Source organism: Microcaecilia unicolor, chromosome 1 (genome assembly GCF_901765095.1).
Source record: "Microcaecilia unicolor chromosome 1, aMicUni1.1, whole genome shotgun sequence".
Classification (NCBI taxonomy): Eukaryota; Metazoa; Chordata; class Amphibia; order Gymnophiona; family Siphonopidae; genus Microcaecilia; species Microcaecilia unicolor.
The window spans coordinates 304,440,940-304,459,193 of NC_044031.1; the positions used below are offsets into that span (position 1 = coordinate 304,440,940).

General features: G+C 48.9%; 1 protein-coding gene across 1 annotated transcript in view; it reads right to left on the minus strand.

Annotated features, from left to right (window-relative positions):
• The window catches only part of MEI1 (meiotic double-stranded break formation protein 1), a 669,052-nt gene that overhangs the window by 559,101 nt on the left and 91,697 nt on the right, over positions 1-18,254 (minus strand). The gene's annotated exons all lie outside the window — the stretch shown is intronic.

Below are 18,254 nucleotides of genomic sequence, written 5' to 3' on the forward strand. Positions count from 1 at the left end.
CTCTTTGTGTCAGGTGTTCAGCGCTGCGTGCGTCTGGTAGCGCTATACAAATGCTAATAATAATAATAATAATTGCTTTAAATACTAGCATCAGAAATTTAAATTACATTTGGCTTTTAACTGGGAGCCAGTGCAATTCACTCAAAATAGGAATAATATGATTGAATTTGTAAGTCCACATGGAGGGGCATAATCGAAAGGGACGCCCAAGTTTTCCTGAGGACGTCCTTGCAGGATGTCCCGGTGAAGGGGCGGGAAAACCCGTATTATCGAAACAAGATGGGTGTCCATCTTTCGTTTCGATAATATGGTCGGGGACGCCCAAATCACGAAATTTAGGTCAACCTTAGAGATGGTCATCCCTGGTTTTCGGCGATAATGGAAACCAAGGACGCCCATCTCAGAAACGACCAAATCCAAGCCATTTGGTCATGGGAGGAGCCAGCATTCGTAGTGCACTGGTCCCCCTCACATGCCAAGACACCAACCGGGCACCCTAGGGGACACCCACTCCCCACAACTGTACACCACTACCATAGCCCTTATGGGTGAAGGGGGGCACCTACATGTGAGCACAGTGGGTTTCTGGTGGGTTTTGAAAGGCTCACATTTACCACCATAAGTGTAACAGGTAGGGGGGATGGGCCTGGGTCCACCTGCCTGAAGTGCACTGAACCCACTAAAACTGCTTCCGAGACCTGCATACTGCTGTCATGGAGCTGGGTATGATATTTGAGGCTGGAAAAAATATTTTACAATTTGTTTGAGGGTGGGAGGGGGTTAGTGACCACTGGGGGAGTAAAGGGAGGTCATCCTTGATTCCCTCCGGTGGTCATCTAGTCATTTAGGGCACATTTTTGTGGCTTGGTCGTAAGAAAAAAAGGACCAGGTAAAGTCGTCCAAGTGTTCATCAGGGCCACCCTTTTTTTTCCCATTATGGGTCGAGGACGTCCATGTGTTAGGCACGCCCCAGTCCCGCCTTCGCTACACTTACAACACGCCCCCGGGAACTTTGGTCGTCCCCGCGACGGAAAACAGTTGAGGACGCCCAAAATTGGCTTTCGATTATGCCGATTTGGGTGACCCTGTGAGAAGGATGCCCATCTTGCGATTTGTGTCTAAAGATGGGAACCCTTCTCTTTCGAAAATAAGCCTGATAGTAATCTAGAAGTTCGATTTTGTACGATCTGTAAAGGTCTCATGTTCTCTGCTTGAATATCACAGTTCCACATTTCCCCAGGATCATGCTGATATTTAGAGAACTGATAGTTTGGCAGCTCCCATATCATCTCATCTCTCAGTACAGCTCAGGAACTCTTAGCCTATAGCCCGATTAGGGTTTAAGGTATGAGGAGAAAAAAGGAGATAGGGAATAGACGATCAGTGTCAGACAACAAGGATCAGCCCCATAAGGAGGCTAGAGAAAACGTAAGGGTTTCTCACTGCAGTGAAAGGAGAAATGAGAGGCAATGAAAATAGGATGACAAGGAAGAAAAGAAGTAAAAAGGAATAAGGACAATCTAAGTTTCCACTTTTGTATTCTTATAACTATATTGGCATTGGATTCAATCTACTTTTTATTCATTTGTTTACTATTGTTGTATAATTTTGAAAATTTAATAAAAATATTATTAAAAAAAAGAACATAGACAAGAGACAAAAACGAGAATAAGAAAGGTAGGGGAGCAAGGGATGAAGAAATAAGCTGTGGGGATCAAGGCAAACCTGGGTAGTTGCAAAGGGAAAAGGACAACAATGAAAGGAAAGGGAGATAACCATGAAACATGCAACAATAAGAGGAAGAAACAGGCACTGATGGATAAAAAAAAAAAGAGGAAAGAAAAACATGAACAAGAATAAAGAAGAGAGAACATCAAACAGCTGTCATCCCTGCTGTCACCCCTTTCACCTGTCATATCCTCAATCTGTCACTTTCCACTGCGACTGTCCCTGATGCCTTTAAGCATGCCATAGTCACCCCACTCCTCAAAAAACCTTCTCTGGATTCTACCTCTCCTTCCAACTATCGCCCCATCTCCCTCCTTCCTTTCTTATCCAAGTTACTAGAACGTGCTGTCCAACGTCGCTGCCTCGACTTTCTTTCTTCTCAACTTATTCTTGATCCACTCCAATCTGGCTTTCGTCCCCTTCATTCAACTGAAACAGCACTTACTAAAGTCTCCAATGATCTTTTCCTGGCTAAATCCAAAGGGCTCTATTCTATCCTCCTCCTTCTCGATCTTTCTGCTGCCTTTGATACTGTTGATCACAGCCTACTCCTTGACACGCTGTCCTCACTTGGATTTCGGAATTCTGCTCTCTCCTGGTTCTCTTCTTATCTCTCACAGCATACTTTTAGTGTATACTCTGGTGGTTCCTCCTCTTCCTCTATCCCGCTGTCAGTGGGTGTACCTCAAGGATCTGTTCTAGGACCTCTCCTTTTCTCCATCTATACTTCCTCCCTTGGTGCTTTGATCTCATCACACGGCTTTCAGTATCACCTTTACGCTGATGACTCCCAGATCTACCTCTCCACACCAGTAATCTCGGCAGAAATCCAGTCCAAGGTATCTGCCTGCCTCTCTGACATTGCTACCTGGATGTTTCACCGCCACCTGAAACTCAATATGGCCAAAACTGAACTCCTTATCTTCCCTCCTAAACCAACCTCTCCCCTTCCCCCATTCTCTATTTCTGTCGACAACACGCTCATTCTTCCTGTCTCGTCTGCTCGCAACCTTGGGGTCATCTTCGACTCCTCCCTCTCCTTCTTTGCCCATATTCAACAGATTGCTAAAACCTGTAGTTTCTTCCTTTATAACATCGCCAGAATTCACCCTTTCCTTTCTGAACACGCTATCAGTACCCTCATCCAAACTCTCATCACCTCTCACTTAGACTACTGCAACTTGCTTCTCGCAGGTCTTCCACTCAGTCATCTCTCTCCTCTTCAATCTGTTCAAAACTCTGCTGCACGACTAATATTTCGCCAAAGTCGTTATGCCCATATCAGCCCTTTCCTGAAATCACTTCACTGGCTCCCTATCCATCTCCATATACAATTCAAGCTCCTCTTGTTGACCTATAAGTGCATTCACTCTGCAGCCCCTCACTACCTCTCCACCCTCATCTCTCCCTACACTCCTTCCCTAGAACTCCGTTCACTAGGCAAATCTCTCCTAATTGCACCCTTCTCCTCCATCGCTAACTCCAGACTCCGCACCTTCTATCTCGCCGCACCTTATGCCTGGAATAGGCTTTCTGAACCATTACGTCTAGCTCCATCCCTGGCTGCCTTCAAATCCGGGCTAAAGGCCTACCTGTTTGATGCTGCTTTCGACTCCTGACTTGTAACTTTTATCTTATCCTTATGTGTCCTTCTGTCTGTCCTTCCCTTCTCCTTTTTGGTCCTGTCTGTTTGTCCTGATTTAGATTGTAAGCTCTTTTGAGCAGGGACTGTCTTCTTCATGTTCAATTGTAAAGCGCTGCGTACGACTGGTAGCGCTTTAGAAGTGATTTATAGTAGTAGTAGTAAAATATATACCACTCCAGTGGTGTGCTGGGAAATTTTTAACAACAGGCACTCTCTCTGGGTGTAGCCAGCCCTGCAATGTGGAGGAGGAGCACATTCCTCCCCCCCCATGGGCACACTAGGCATACCTTTGCTGGCAGGGATGCTGCGCCCCACCAGCCAAATAAATGGACTGCTGCTGTTCCCCACTGCTTGTTTCTGGCTCTGAGCAGCATGTCGGGATTTCTTGTGAATATTCGGTACAGCCCTAGTATATATTGCTTCTTCGGGCAACTTCCAAGTATTTTCCATTTCAAAACTATTTTAAGGACCGCAGCTAACAAGCATCCACTGGTTTTGCACCAGTGCAGTTGGCAAATTGTCCTTCAAAAGCACAATTAAGTATCATAAATACTATACTTCAACAAGCCTTCTAATCCCCTAAACTTCCTACAGTCGTTTAAGCACAAATCATGCAGTACATCACATAATTCCAGTGATACACACACTTCAAAATTTTAAAAATCGTCTACAGAGTACATCCAAATTTGTATTTTTATTTTCTAATTTTCAACTTCCAACATTTCAGAAAGCATATGTACAGATCAGCAGGACCCAAAGCAAAATCAGAAATAACACAGTTTATACCTAATTGTTCAACCACCCTTAGGATTCACCGTTGGGTTTAAAGCGAAGATACTTACCTGTAGCAGGAATTCTCTGAGGACAGCAGGCCTTATATTCTCAAAAGTGGGTAACACAGACCGCATTGCCAGGTCCGGTTCTTATGACAAGCATAAGAGCTTTGTGGAGCGCAAGATAAGTTCCATCATGCGGGCATGAGTGCCTTCCCACCCGCCACGTAAACACGGTTATCTCAGTTGAGTATTACAGCAAGAAAGTAAAAAATAAAAATAAAAACCAAAGGAGACAACTCCAAAGGAAGGTGGTAGGGATTGTGAAAATATAAGGCCTGCTGTCCTCGGAGAATATCTGCTACAAGAATCTTTGCTTTCTCCGAGGACAAGCAGGCCTATTATTCTCACGTGGGGAATCCATAGCATCCAGTCTCACCAAAAAACAACAACAAAAATGGTCAATAGGACATAATACAGATTAACCAGAAACTATATACAATCTGAATGAGAATGCATCCTGGAACAGAATAAAACGGGCCTAGGAGGGTGGAGTTGGATTCTAGACCCCAAAAAGATTCTGCAATACTGTCTGCCCAAACCGGCTGTCATATCGGGCATGCTGCTTAAGTACATAAGTACATAAGTAATGCCATACTGGGAAAAGACCAAGGGTCCATCGAGCCCAGCATCTTGTCCTCGACAGCGGCCAATCCAGGCCAAGGGCACCTGGCAAGCTTCCCAAACGTACAAACATTCTATACATGTTATTCCTGGGATTTGGGATTTTTCCAAGTCCGTTTAGTAGCGGTTTATGGACTTGTCCTTTAGGAAACCGTCCAACCTCTTTTTAAACTCTGCTAAACTAACCGCCTTCACCACATTTTCCGGCAATGAATTCCAGAGTTTAATTACACGTTGGGTGAAGAAACATTTTCTCCGATTTGTTTTAAATTTACTACACTGTAGTTTAATCACATGCCCCCTAGTCCTAGTATTTTTGGAAAGCGTGAACAGACGCTTCACATCCACCTGTTCCACTCCATTCATTATTTTATATACCTCTATCATGTCTCCCCTCAGCCGTCTCTTCTCCAAGCTGAAAAGCCCTAGCCTCCTTAGTCTTTCTTCATAGGGAAGTCGTCCCATCCCCGCTATCATTTTAATCGCCCTTTGCTGCACCTTTTCCAATTCTACTATATCTTTCTTGAGATGCGGCGACCAGAATTGAACACAATACTCAAGGTGCGGTCGCACCATGGAGCGATACAACGGCATTATAACATCCTCACACCTGTTTTCCATACCTTTCCTAATAATACCCAACATTCTATTCGCTTTCCTAGCTGCAGCAGCACACTGAGCAGAAGGTTTCAGTGTGTTATCGACGACGACACCCAGATCCCTTTCTTGGTCCGTAACTCCTAACGTGGAACCTTGCATGACGTAGCTATAATTCAGGTTCTTTTTTCCCACATGCATCACCTTGCACTTGCTCACATTAAACGTCATCTGCCATTTAGCCGCCCAGTCTCCCAGTCTCGTAAGGTCCTCTTGTAATTTTTCACAATCCTGTTGCGAGTTAACGACTTTGAATAACTTTGTGTCATCAGCAAATTTAATTACCTCGCTAGTTACTCCCATCTCTAAATCATTTATAAATATATTAAAAAGCAGCGGTCCTAGCACAGACCCCTGAGGAACCCCACTAACTACCCTTCTCCATTGTGAATACTGCCCATTTAACCCCACTCTCTATTTCCTATCCTTCAACCAGTTTTTAATCCTCAATAGGACATTTCCTCCTATCCCATGACCCTCCAATTTCCTCTGTAGCCTTTCATGAGGTACTTTGTCAAACGCCTTTTGAAAATCCAGATACACAATATCAACCGGCTCCCCTTTGTCCACATGTTTGTTTACTCCTTCAAAGAATTGAAGTAAATTGGTCAGGCAAGATTTCCCCACACAAAAGCCGTGCTGACTCGGTCTCAGTAATCCATGTCCTCGGATGTGCTCTGTAATTTTGTTTTTAATAATAGCCTCTACCAATTTTAAGGCAGGAGTGCGATGTGAATGTGTGGACTGAAGACCACATTGCAGCCTTGCAAATTTCTTCAATGGAGGCTGACCTCAAGCAGGCTACCGATGCAGCCATGGCTCTGACATTGTGAGCCGTGACATAACTCTCCAGGGACAACACAGCCTGGGTATAAATAAATGAAATGCAATCTGTCAGCCAATTAGAAATGGTGCATTTCCCAATGGCAACCCCCCCCCCCCCCCCTGTTGGGATTAAAAGAAGCAAACAGTTGGGTGGACTGTATGTGTGTCACAACTGTCAGGAAGTCTGGAGTAGTGAGCCCTTGGACCACTGTCAGTGACCGGCAGCTGCAGGTGAACCACCCAAACAGGAAGCGAGGCTGAACACAGACAGGCTGGTACGAGCAGGACCGGAGCTAGCAAGATTGGAACTGAAGCTGTTGGTAGGCAGAGCTGGAATAAGCAGGACTGGAACAGGATTCAGGATTCTCAAACAGGCTTGGCTGGAACCGGATGCTGAAATGGACTTGGCTTGGCTGGAACCGGATGCTGGAACGGCCTTGGCTTGGCTGGAATTGAATGCTGGAACGGACTTGGCCTGGCTGGAACCAGATTCAGGATTCTCAAACAGGGTTCAGGATTCTCAAACAAGCTTGGCTGGAACAGGATTCAGGATTCTCAAACAAGCAGGATTCACGATTCTCACACAAGCTTGGTTGGAACAGGATTCAGGATTCTCAAATAAACAGGATTCAGGATTCTCAAACAGGGCGGACACAAGCAGGGTCAGAACTAAAGCTGAAGGCTTGCAGGGCAGACACAAGCAGGATGAGAACTGAAGCTAAAGACAAACAGGGCAGACACAAGCAGGATTGGAACTGAAGCTGTAGACAAACAGGGCAGACACAAGCAGGAAGGGAACTGAAGCTAAAGACAAACAGGGCAGACATAAGCATTAAGGGAACTGAAGCTGAAGACAACAAGACAAGAATTAGCAGGGCTGGGACTGCAACAAGCACGCACAGACGAAAACTCATCTGAAGACCTCTGTTGCAAATGCAAGTCTGAAAGTTCCCAGGTGCTTAATAAAGGCAATTACAGATGAGGTCACAGGTGAGGCTTGTCAGCAGAAACACCAGGGCAAGTCTGGAGTGCTGGAACATCAGGACTGGAATGAACTCTGGAACGTGTCTGGGAAATAGGAAGAAGACAGTCCACAGCAGCCATAGGGCCCGGCCACCAGGAGGCGAGGTGAGTGCAGGCATGGGATACAATCACAACCATGATAATGTGAGGCCTGGTCCACTCCATGTAGTAGGCCAATGCGCTCTTGCAATCCAAGCTATGCAAGGTGTTTTCACCAGGATGGGCATGAGGTCAGGGAAAGAACGTTGGCAAGATAATCGACTGGATCAGATAAAACTCCATCACTTTTGGAAGAAACTTAGGGTGCGGGCAGAAGACTACTCTGTTGTGATGAAACTTAGTATTAGGTGCATCCACCACTAAGGACTGAAGTTCACTGAAGTAACAGCCACCAAGAAAATGACCTTCAAGTACTTCTAATGGCAGGAATTCAGTGGCTCAAAAGGAGTTCTCATTAGCTAGGAGAGAACGACGATGAGGTCCCATTACACAGGCACAGGCTTGACAGGGGGCTTTTACAACAGCAAACCTCTCATGAAGCGAACAGCTAGAAGCTGTCCAGAGATGGGCTTCTACAAAGTTATGATAAGCACTAAGGGCCCCTTATACTAAGCAGCGTAGGTGCCTATCAGGCTCATTTTCGAAAGAGAAGGGCGTCCAAAAAGCGACACAAAAGGCACATGGACGTCCCTATGGAAGAAGGTCGCCCAAATCCAATAATCGAAACAGGGCCATAAGGACGTCCTCAGCGCGAGGACGCCCATCTATGGTCGTCCCCACAGGGGGCGTGTTATCAGCTGCATTACAAGATGGGCGCCTCCAACGTATAACGGCTAGCGAAATGGTTTTGCATGGGTGGGAACATGGGCATCCTTAGTTAGACCTGAAATAAAAGCGACCAGGGTAAGGGGGAAGTCGTTTTTAGACCCATTAATGATTTTGTGGAGTTGGAGAGTGGAGAGAGCGTTGATGGGAGAGAAAGCTGAATCATTGTTTGCAGAGAAAGCTGAAAGTTTGTTCAGTACCTGTTACCTTTGTCTGTGTGCTGTAGTCGGAACGTTTTCACCCTCACCTGCCTCATTTGTGTTTTAATTTTTTAGCTTTCCCTACCCCTTCTATCCACCAAACGGGGCCAAGATGCACTAAAGACGAGTTAAAGCCCTTTCCTTACCAATTCCCTTGGCAAATCGGTAAGGAACGGGCATGCATCAAGGAAAAGGAATGCAAATGAGCTGCTCGTTGTAGCTCACTTGCATTCTCTATTCCATCGTTAAACAGTCAGCCAGTCAGCCGGTCGAGCATGCGCTCAGCAGCCAAGCGTTACGCTGGCTGCTCTGCGCATGCAAAGGACATCCTTTATGGACATCCTTCACTATATAAAAAAAAAAAAAAAGACGAGCTGTGCCTATAAAGGACGTCCATAGGCACAGCTCGTCTTTTTTTTATATATAGTGAAGGACGTCCATAGGCACAGCTCGTCTTTTTTTTTATATATAGTGACGTCCATAAAGGACGTCCTTGGCATGCACAGAGCAGCCAGAATAACGCTTGGCTGCTCTGCGCATGCTCGACAGGCCAACTGGCCAACTGTTTAATGATGGAATAGAGAATGCAAGTGAGCTACAACGAGCAGCTCATTTGCATTCCTATTCCTTGATGCATGCCCGTTCCTTACCAATTCGCTAAGGGAATCGGTAAGGAAAGGGCTTTAATGAGTCTTTAGTGCATCTTGGCCTTTGTCCTGTGTACTGCTGCAGCATGTTTGTGAAGACTGCTTGGAGAGTGGCTAAAGAGTGTGGCAGGAGAGTTTGTAGTGGGTCAGAGAGTGCTTGCATTGTGGCTCTGCTGTGTGTGACCGCATTGTTTGTCGGTGGTGGGAGAGTGAGTGTCAGCTTCTGTTTGTTGCTGCTGTGTTTCACCAAGTTGGTAGGGAGAGGTGAGCACTGGTATCATTGCACTGCACCTGTAGTGTGGGGAAATGGAGGCACTAAATGCATAGGTGGCTTACATGTTGGAAGAAGAGGGGAGGCACCGCAGGAGGTACTCGCGCCCCAGAGTTTTCAGGCCCCATAGCAGTTTCCTAGACCTCACTGACCTGCAGTATCTCACTAAGTACCGGTTTGAAAAGGCTGCTATTCAGCACCTTTGTGACCAGCTCAAACCCCTCCTGCAGCCCAGGACCCATAGGCACAACCCCATCCCTATGCACCTAAAGATCACTGCTTTATCTTTTCTGGCCACTGAGAGTTTCCAGTCTGTCCTATCTGTGAACATGGGTCTCACCCAGGCTTCCATTTCTAACTGCCTCACCCAGTTCCTTGATGCCTTCCTTACCCACACCTCTGAGTACATCACCTTCCCCACCACCCCCCAGGCCCTGCAGAACAACATGGCTGACTTCTACGCCGTAGCTCGCTTCCCCTCGGTCATAGGCGCCATTGACTGCAAACATTTCACACGCAGATCCCCCCCCCCCCCCCCCCCCCCCGGGCACGAGAGGCCACTTATAGGAACAGGAAAGCATTCCACTTACTCAATATGCAAGTTGTGTGTGACGCCCAGGGGGAGATTCTAGACCCAGGTTCCACCCATGATGCCTATATATTGCAGCACTCAGGAATCTTCCGCAGGTTTGACCAAGGGGAGATCACCAGCGGATGGCTCCTAGGTAAGTGCAGCATGGATCTGCCCAAACTATACCTCCTCCACCGGGCAACCCTCAGCACTGTCTCCCTCCAGCTCACTCCACAACCCACTATCCCCCCCCCACCTCCACAAGGTACCCACTCCAAACAATACACACTCATCTTTCTCATCCTGCTTCTCCCCAAAGGTGACAGAGGCTGCCCACAGCGGAGGTGGCTCATGACCCCCATAGTGCACCCACAAACAGGGTCAGAGGAGAACTACAACAGTAGACATTGGACCACAAGTGGCATCATCGAGCACACCTTCGGACAACTTAAGTACAGGTTCCGATGTCTGGACCATTCTGGAAGGGAGCTCCTGTACAGCCCCCAAAAGGTGGCAAAGATATTCCTGGCCTGTTGCATGCTACACAATTTGGCAATGTGCAGAGGACAGGCCCTCCCATAAGAACCACAGCAGCAGGCCCCAGATGAACAGGATGAGGAGCCCCCTCCACCTCCCGCCTACAGAGCAGAGCAGAGTGCACACCAGCTGGGGGTCAGAACCAGGCAAAGACTGATCGAGACAAGTTTTGTGTGAGAGTAAGTTAACATTTATTTCTATCACATAGTATTTACACACCACCACTACCACCACCCCTCCCACCACCATCACCCACTCTGTGCATATTCCCCTCCCTCCAACCCTCACCTCCACCCCAGCATGTCCCATCACTTTCCCCGCCCCCTCCCCTGGCCCTGGCCCCTCCCACCCCTCCCACCGTGTTCCTTTGCAGCTGGTGCTGCAGGGGAACTCTGTTGAGAGTCCTCCTCTGATGAGCTCCCACTCTCCTCCTCTGTGTCCACAAGGCAGCCTGCTGCCTCGGCTGCCCTGTGGAAGTCCGGCCACCTTGCGGTCTGTGGCTTGCCCTGCAACCTGGGCACAGGACCCAGAAGGGGAGCTGGTGTGGTAGCTGCTGGACCAGTGGCTGGGGAGGCTGAGGATCTCAAGCTCCTCTTCTTTGTGGGTGATTGCTGTGCAGTGGTGGAAGTAGACGCCACTTGTTGCTGCATCAGGGCTGTACTAGGTGCTTTCAGATCACGGCGTAGGCCCTCGATGCTGTGCTCTAGCCGTTGGAGCTGCTGTACCACTTCACATTGGGCCTGTACCGCTTCCTGTTGCACCTGGAGCACTTCCTGTTGCAGCTCCAATTTCTGGTGCCAGTAATCTTCCATGTGCACATTCTGGCCCAGCAAATGTGTGGCGAAGCGCAGTAGCTGCCTCCTCTGGCTGGATGGCCTCCGCTGAGGATGTGCCCCCCGTTCATCATCTTCTTCTTCTTCTGTGCCACCATCGGCAAAGGCTGTGGGTGGTGGAGGGAGAGCCTCTGCTGCGGGTGGTGGAGGGAGAGCTGGCACTGCTGCTGGGTCCTGTGGTTCCACTCCATGGTCCTGTGTGCTTGTGCAGGCCCACTGGTTTGCTGCTCTGTGTGCTGGAGCTGGTGGCCACAAGGGCCAACTTCTTCCTTTGACTGGCTGTCATCACCTGCATAGCAAAAGGAGAGGAAGTGTGTTGGTCAAAATAACCCACTTTTGTATTTCAGCATTCATATACATAGCCCCACACGCAAAGACCCAGCAAAGAGATGGCGAGGAATGGGATTGGCAAGCAAGCCACAGATGCCATTGTACATGGTACAGAGCTGGAGACGAAGAGCGCAGTGTACTACAGAAACTGATGTGGAAGACAGCCACACAGGTAGGTGGGTAGACATAGAACTGTGGAAGGAGTGCAGAGGACACAGTGGCTACAGGACAGAGGTGTGGGAAGGAGATATACAGAGTTTGGTGATGGGAAAAGAGAAGGGAGTGGGGAAGGCCCCCAAAGCTGTGAAACAGTGGTAACCTGCACACACATTGCTGGAAACCATCCCCCCTCCCCCTGGCTACTCCCTGTGTCATGGTCTGTAATGAATAGTGATTTGTATTGCATGTGGTGTTCTCACCCCTTCCCCTACTGAGGAGCACCACACTGTCCCCCACTTGTGTAAAACAGAGTGTAGTGCAGCACAACACAACAGATACCCCAGCTTCCTAATGGTCATCCTACCTGAGCCCTCAGGCTGTGCTGATGTGTCAAGGGACCCAATGCCGTGGATCCCCTCCTGGCAGGGCCGCCGAGAGGGGGGGACAGGGGGGACAAAAGTCCCCGGGCCCGGGCCTCCAGGGGGGCCCGGCGCCAGAGTCCCACCCGCCCTCTGTCATCAGGACCTCATGCCACCTGGGGCCCCGCGGCGCTTCCTGACGCTCCCTCCCTACAACATCGTTGCGACGCTCAGCTTCATTTTTTCCAGCCGCCCTGCATTTAAAAAGTTGCAGCGGCGGCAGCGAAAAAACAGGCTCGCCTCTTCTTTAAGCCCTTCCTCTTCTCTTTCAGCGTGCACTGATGCGATTTCCGGTTTCCGCGAAGGCGGCACAGTGCACGCTGAGAGAGAAGGGGAGAAGGGCTTAAAGGAGATGCGAGCCTGCTTTTTCGCCGCCGCTGCAACTTTTTAAATGCAGGGCCGCTGGAAAAAATGAAAAAAGAAGTCTCCAAAATCTTTTTATATTTAATACCAAAAAAAGAAGGAAGCAATAACCGGAATGGATCATGTGGTTTTGCTTTGTCGTAATAGAGTTGATGATGGATATTTTCCAACATCGATATTAATATAAGATTTAGGCACAAGGTCCCTAAATATGGAAAATAACTGTCTAGATGAAGAACTCTCTATTAAAGAGGTAAAATATGATTTTTTTAGCATCACCGATTGCTCTTTTATACATTTTCATCATTTTTTTCCATTCTAATTTAAACTGTTCATCATGGGTTCCACACCATTGATGTTCAAGGTGTTTACAACTGGTTTTTAGTTTTGCAAGATTCTCAGTAAACCATTTTACTTTATGGGATGATGGTATTTTTTTTTGTCAATGGAGCTAACGTGTCTGCAGTCTCAGGCAGAACCCTATGCCAATTGCTATAGGAATCCTCAGGATCAGAAAAATCAAAAAGTAGTTGAGATACAACTATATTCTAAAAATTATCTCCATCTATACATCTCCTAGAGGTCTCTCATTACAACTTTTGAGATAAAACAAATTCAGACAAAAAATGGTCCGACTATGCTGATGCAGAGTCTTTTCTACAATGCCTGCAGAAGCGCATATTTGCCAGCTTGTGCAGCAGGAGCAACCAGGAGTGTCGCAAGCCAGAAATGCGCCTTGTAAGACATGCCCTAGTGCTCCCATTGTGCTTCCGCCCCACCTACTTTACTACTACTACTACTACTTATCATTTCTAAAGTGCTACTAGACGTACACAGTGCTGTACACTTGAACATGAAGAGACAGTCCCTGCTCAACAGAGCTTACAATCTAATTAGGACAGACAAACAGGACAAACAAAAGATAAGGGAATGTTAAGGTGAGGATGATAAAATAAGGGTTCTGAACAAGTGAATAAGGGTTAGGAGTTAAAAGCAGCATCAAAAAGGTGGGCTTTTAGCTTAGATTTGAAGATGGCCAGAAATGGAGCTTGACGTACCAGCTCAGGAAGTCTATTCCAGGCATATGGTGCAGCAAAATAAAAGGAACGGAGTCTGGAGTTAGCAGTGGAGAGAGGAGAGTTGCTGGACATGGATGGATGGAGGTAGGAGAAATGCTGGACATGGATGGAAGTGAGGGAAGACAGGAAGGAGATGCACATGGATGGAGGGGAGAGGAGAAATTCTGGATACGGATGGAGGAGAGGGGAGAGTTGAAATGCTGGATATGGATGGAGGGGAGGGAAGAGAGGACATGAGATGAACATGGATGGAGGAGAGGAGAGAGAGGTTAAATGCTGGACATGGATGGAGGAGAGAGAAGAGAGAGGAAGGAGATGCATCCTGACGGAGATGAGGGAAAGAGAAAAGAGGAGAAAAACTGCACATGGCTGGAGAAAATAGGCAAAAGCTGGATCCACTCTATAACTCCGTGGACGACCAGTTTTTACCTATGGATGTAGGGCAAGAAATGAAGAAGAAATGAGGAAAGTAAAGAAATAAATGGAAAGGAAACCCTGGAAGTGGAGTTAAGGGAGCAGATAGAGAGCAGCAGAATCAGAGACTGGGACCAACATGATCTGAAAAACAGTTACAAGACAACAAAGGTAGAAAAAAATCATTTTATTTTCATTTTAGTATTTGGAATATGTCCAATTTGAGAATTTACATCTGCTGTCTTATTTTGCAATGTATAGCAATGTTCTGTTTTTCAGGTATTGTGCTGCATGCAGAATCTGTATGCTAATTTGGTTTCTGTCATTTTGGGTATACTGGAACAGGGAGGGATGGGTGGGCCCCAGCGAACTGGTCTGCACAGCTCCCTGCAGTTGCTAAGACTGGCCCTGTCCGTCATCGACCGTCTGCCACCAGGCCGGGCCCCCTGCATTGAAATCACAGCGCCTCTCACCTCTGTGTGAAAGCGCTGCAGGCAGCAGCAGATCGCCTCCCTTTGGACTTCCTTCCCTCTCTGTGTCCCGCCCTCACGGAAGTTACGTCAGATGAGGGCGGGACACAGGGAGGGAAGGAGGCCCGAAGGAGGGAGGCAATCTGCTGCTGCCTGCAGCGCTTTCACATGGAGGTGAGAGGCGCTGTGATTTCAATGCAGGGGCCTGACCCGGTGGCGGGCGGAGGGGGGACGGGTGGAGGGGGAGCGGCAGTGACCTTGGGGGGGGGGGGGGCCCGGGGGTGGCCTTGTCCCGGGCCTGGCCCAGTCTCTCGGCGGCCCTGCCTCCTGGGGCAACAGCCCATGAATGATGCGCTCGATGGAGATCAAGTTAGCGGTGTCATCTGCTGGGGGGTTGGCACCAGCCTTCTTCCTGACATCAAGCCTCAGCCGGCACCACTTCCGTTTGCAGTCTTCCACATCCCTGCCACAGTGGAAGACCGCGTTGACCTGGTCCCTTACTGCCTCCCATTCTCTCTGCTTTGTTGTAGCAGCCAGCCTCTGGCCTGTGGGAGCAAAGAGATGTGTGTGCCTTCTCTGGATTTCCTGAACCAGCAGTTCAATTTTCCCTTGCTGAAATTACCCTTGCGGGTGGGTGGTTGCTTTGGTGCCGAGGGGGAGTCAACTCGGGTGGCGGCCAACGCCGATACCACAAGCGGTACTGAGGACGGGGACCTCACCACAGGCAATGGCCCAGATGCCGCTTCCACAGTCGGTACAGAAGCCACAAGCACCCCTGACACCGAAGCAGACTGGCGCAGCAACCCTTCCAGAAGCTCTGGAAGGGCCTTGATGCACTCGTCGAGAGCTTCCATCGGAAAAGTCTGGGGGGCCAGTGCAGGAGTCGGTGGTAGAATCTGAGGGGGCTCGAGAGCTGGTACCAGGCTGCCAGATGACCGATACATCGGCACCTCCTGTATGGAGGGTGAGTGATCCTCCCGGCGCCAACGCTTTTTGGGTGCCGACTCTCTCGGCTCCCCGGAGCACCATGCATGGAAGGAGATCGATGACGGTGCTTCTTAGCCTTCGCTCGATGCCCGTCATCGAGACTCCTCGGTACCGAAGAGGAGGACGTGGAATCCTCACGCCCCCTCGGGGCCAGGACTGACAAAGCTCTGTCCCGGGGGGCCTGCATAGCAGCAGGCCTCGAGACAGGTGGAGACCCGCTCGATGCCTCGCTGCTCCCAGCGGGATGCAGTCGTTCAGCAGCCATTATCTGAGCTCTCAATGTCGCTGCTTCCCTCGACGTCGATGCCGCCGACCTCAGTACCGATGTCAATGCCGACGTCAAAAGGCCGGACCGGTCAGAAAAACATTTCTCACGTTAAGCCTCCCGAGCCACTTGGGTCCGTTTCTTCATCAAAAGACAGAGCTTGCAGGCAGCTGGCAGATGGTTGGGCCCAAGGCACTGGAGACACCACACGTGGGGGTCGGTACCCGAGATGGTCCGGTTGCAGCGAGTACAACGCTTGAAGTCGCTGGGAGTCTTCGATGGCATGGACGGAAAAACAGCGGCTACGAAATTAAAAGACTCGATGGTGCCAAATAAAAAGGCACAAAAAAAGGAAAAGGTGATGACGTGGAGCTGAGCGGAAGCCTCTGACACCGGCTCCGACTCGAACGCTTAAAAATCCGCTATTTTACCTTTGATCCCCCCCCCCCCCAGGGTGATCCCCGGTTCCGCAACAGCTGACGGCGGAAGATGAGAGCTAATAATAGAACGAGCTAGGAAAGCTCTCCGTCGAGTGCGAAGGAGGTTATGCCCGCCAAGATCCCGCGGGGAAAACAGAGCACCAGCGCGGCGCAAGTCAAGATGGCGGCGGCTCCGGAGACGGCGATGGCGGGCCCGATACCAGCAGACATGGTGCGGGACCTGATGCAGCAGATTTCCACGATGTTGGAAGAAAAGCTGTCCAAACTGCAAACATCGGTAGCTCAGATCCGCGAGACACTGGAACGCCAAAGTGCTCGCTTGTAACACGTGGAGGAAAGAGTGTCGAATTGCGAGGACGCAGCTGTGGGCACGAGCGAGCGACTGGCAACGCTGGAAAGAAGATGTGAGCAGCAGACCCAGAAAGCAGACGACCTTGAAAATCGTAGCAGAAGAAACAACCTTCGGATAGTGGGTATCCCAGAATCAGTGAAGGCGCTGGATCTACGAAAACTGGTGGAACAATGGCTGCCAAAAGAACTGGGCCTAGATACCAGCAGGATACCTCTGCAGGTGGAGAGAGTGCATAGAGTGAGAGCGGTACGAGTGAATGACAACAGGCCAAGGCAAGTGCTAGCAAAGCTGTTAAATTACATGGATAAGGAAGCACTGCTGCAGGCGTATAGGAAAAATCCAGGCCTCGCATATGAAGGGGAGAAAATTCTGCTCTTTCAGGACTATTCGGCTACAGCGCTATGGAAATGCTAAATAGTAGTAGTAGTAGTAGTAGTATCGGAGCAACGGAAAGTTATGGGCCGACACTGAACAGGCTGTACGACAAGGGAGTCCGATTTGCCTTACTATACCCAGCGAAGGTGCGGGTATTGCATGAGAACAAAACTTTGTTTTTCAGTGAGGCAGCAGACCTGGAAAAGTTTGTGTCAACTTTACCATGAGAGAGTGTAATAAAAGAGAGGTCGTGGGATCGCTGGAACTGTGGAAATGGAGGAGATAGTAGGAAGAGAGACATTTCCCCCCTTTTTCTTTCTTCTTTTCTCTCTCTCCTTGGAACTTACGGGCAGCAGAGGGGGCAGGAAGAGAGATGGAAGTGAGAGGGGCGGATGCAAGTATCAATGCAATCCAAAGAGGACAGCAGATATGCAGCTTGCCGGTATATTATGTAAGCCCACCCGCAGGGATATGAGAAGAGATCCTGAGCCATGAACTGCCCGATTCAAGTTACACAGGTTTAAAATGTTGGAACCTTAATTGAGCTCTTGTTTTATATCTATATGTTTTCAGGTGCACAAGTGTTTAGTTGCAGGATTATAATGTTCAGATATATGTTGAGCCTGTTCAGAACGGAACGTTGGGGTATCACAATGGGGGGGAGGGGAGGGGTAGAGAGGGAGGAGTCCGGGAGAGTTGGTAGTGTGAGGAGGAGTGTGCGTGTTGAGCACTGGTATGTACAAGGGGTATGTGTGCTCAGAGGGAAAGAATTGCAGGGGTAGTTTGGTGGAGGGGGGGATGGGGAGCGTTTAAGGGGGGAGGGGAGGGAGGGAGTGAAAGTTTCCCAACAAACACTTATGTGGAAAATGAGCGGACGAAGGGAGAGAACAGAGGGCAAGAAGAGTGGAGAGTGTGAGAGGCAACAGAGAAAGGTGCAGGGTACTCTGAGTCTGGGGGTTCAGCTGGGAAGCCTTCAGACTGTATGGGGAATTAGTGCACGAGTTGACAAGAGACACCCTGCTACTAATGGCTAGTCTTAAGATTGTGTCGTTAAATGTGGACGGAGTGCACTCCCCGGTAAAGAGAACTAAAATACTGCAGGCTCTTAAGCGTCAGAAGGCTGATGTGGCCATGATTCAGGAAACCCATCTAAGTAAATTAGAACATCTCAAATTAAAGAAAGACTGGGTGGGTGACATATTCTTTGCAGCATATAATGGAAGGCAGCGGGGGGGGGTAGCCATATTGCTCCGGAAAAATGTGGCCTTTGACTTACATAATATGTACCAGGACCCAGAAGGGCGGGTTTTGATAGTGACAGGTGAACTGCAAGGGAAAAGAGTGGGGCTATGCAGTGTTTATGCACCCAATGTTTACAGCCA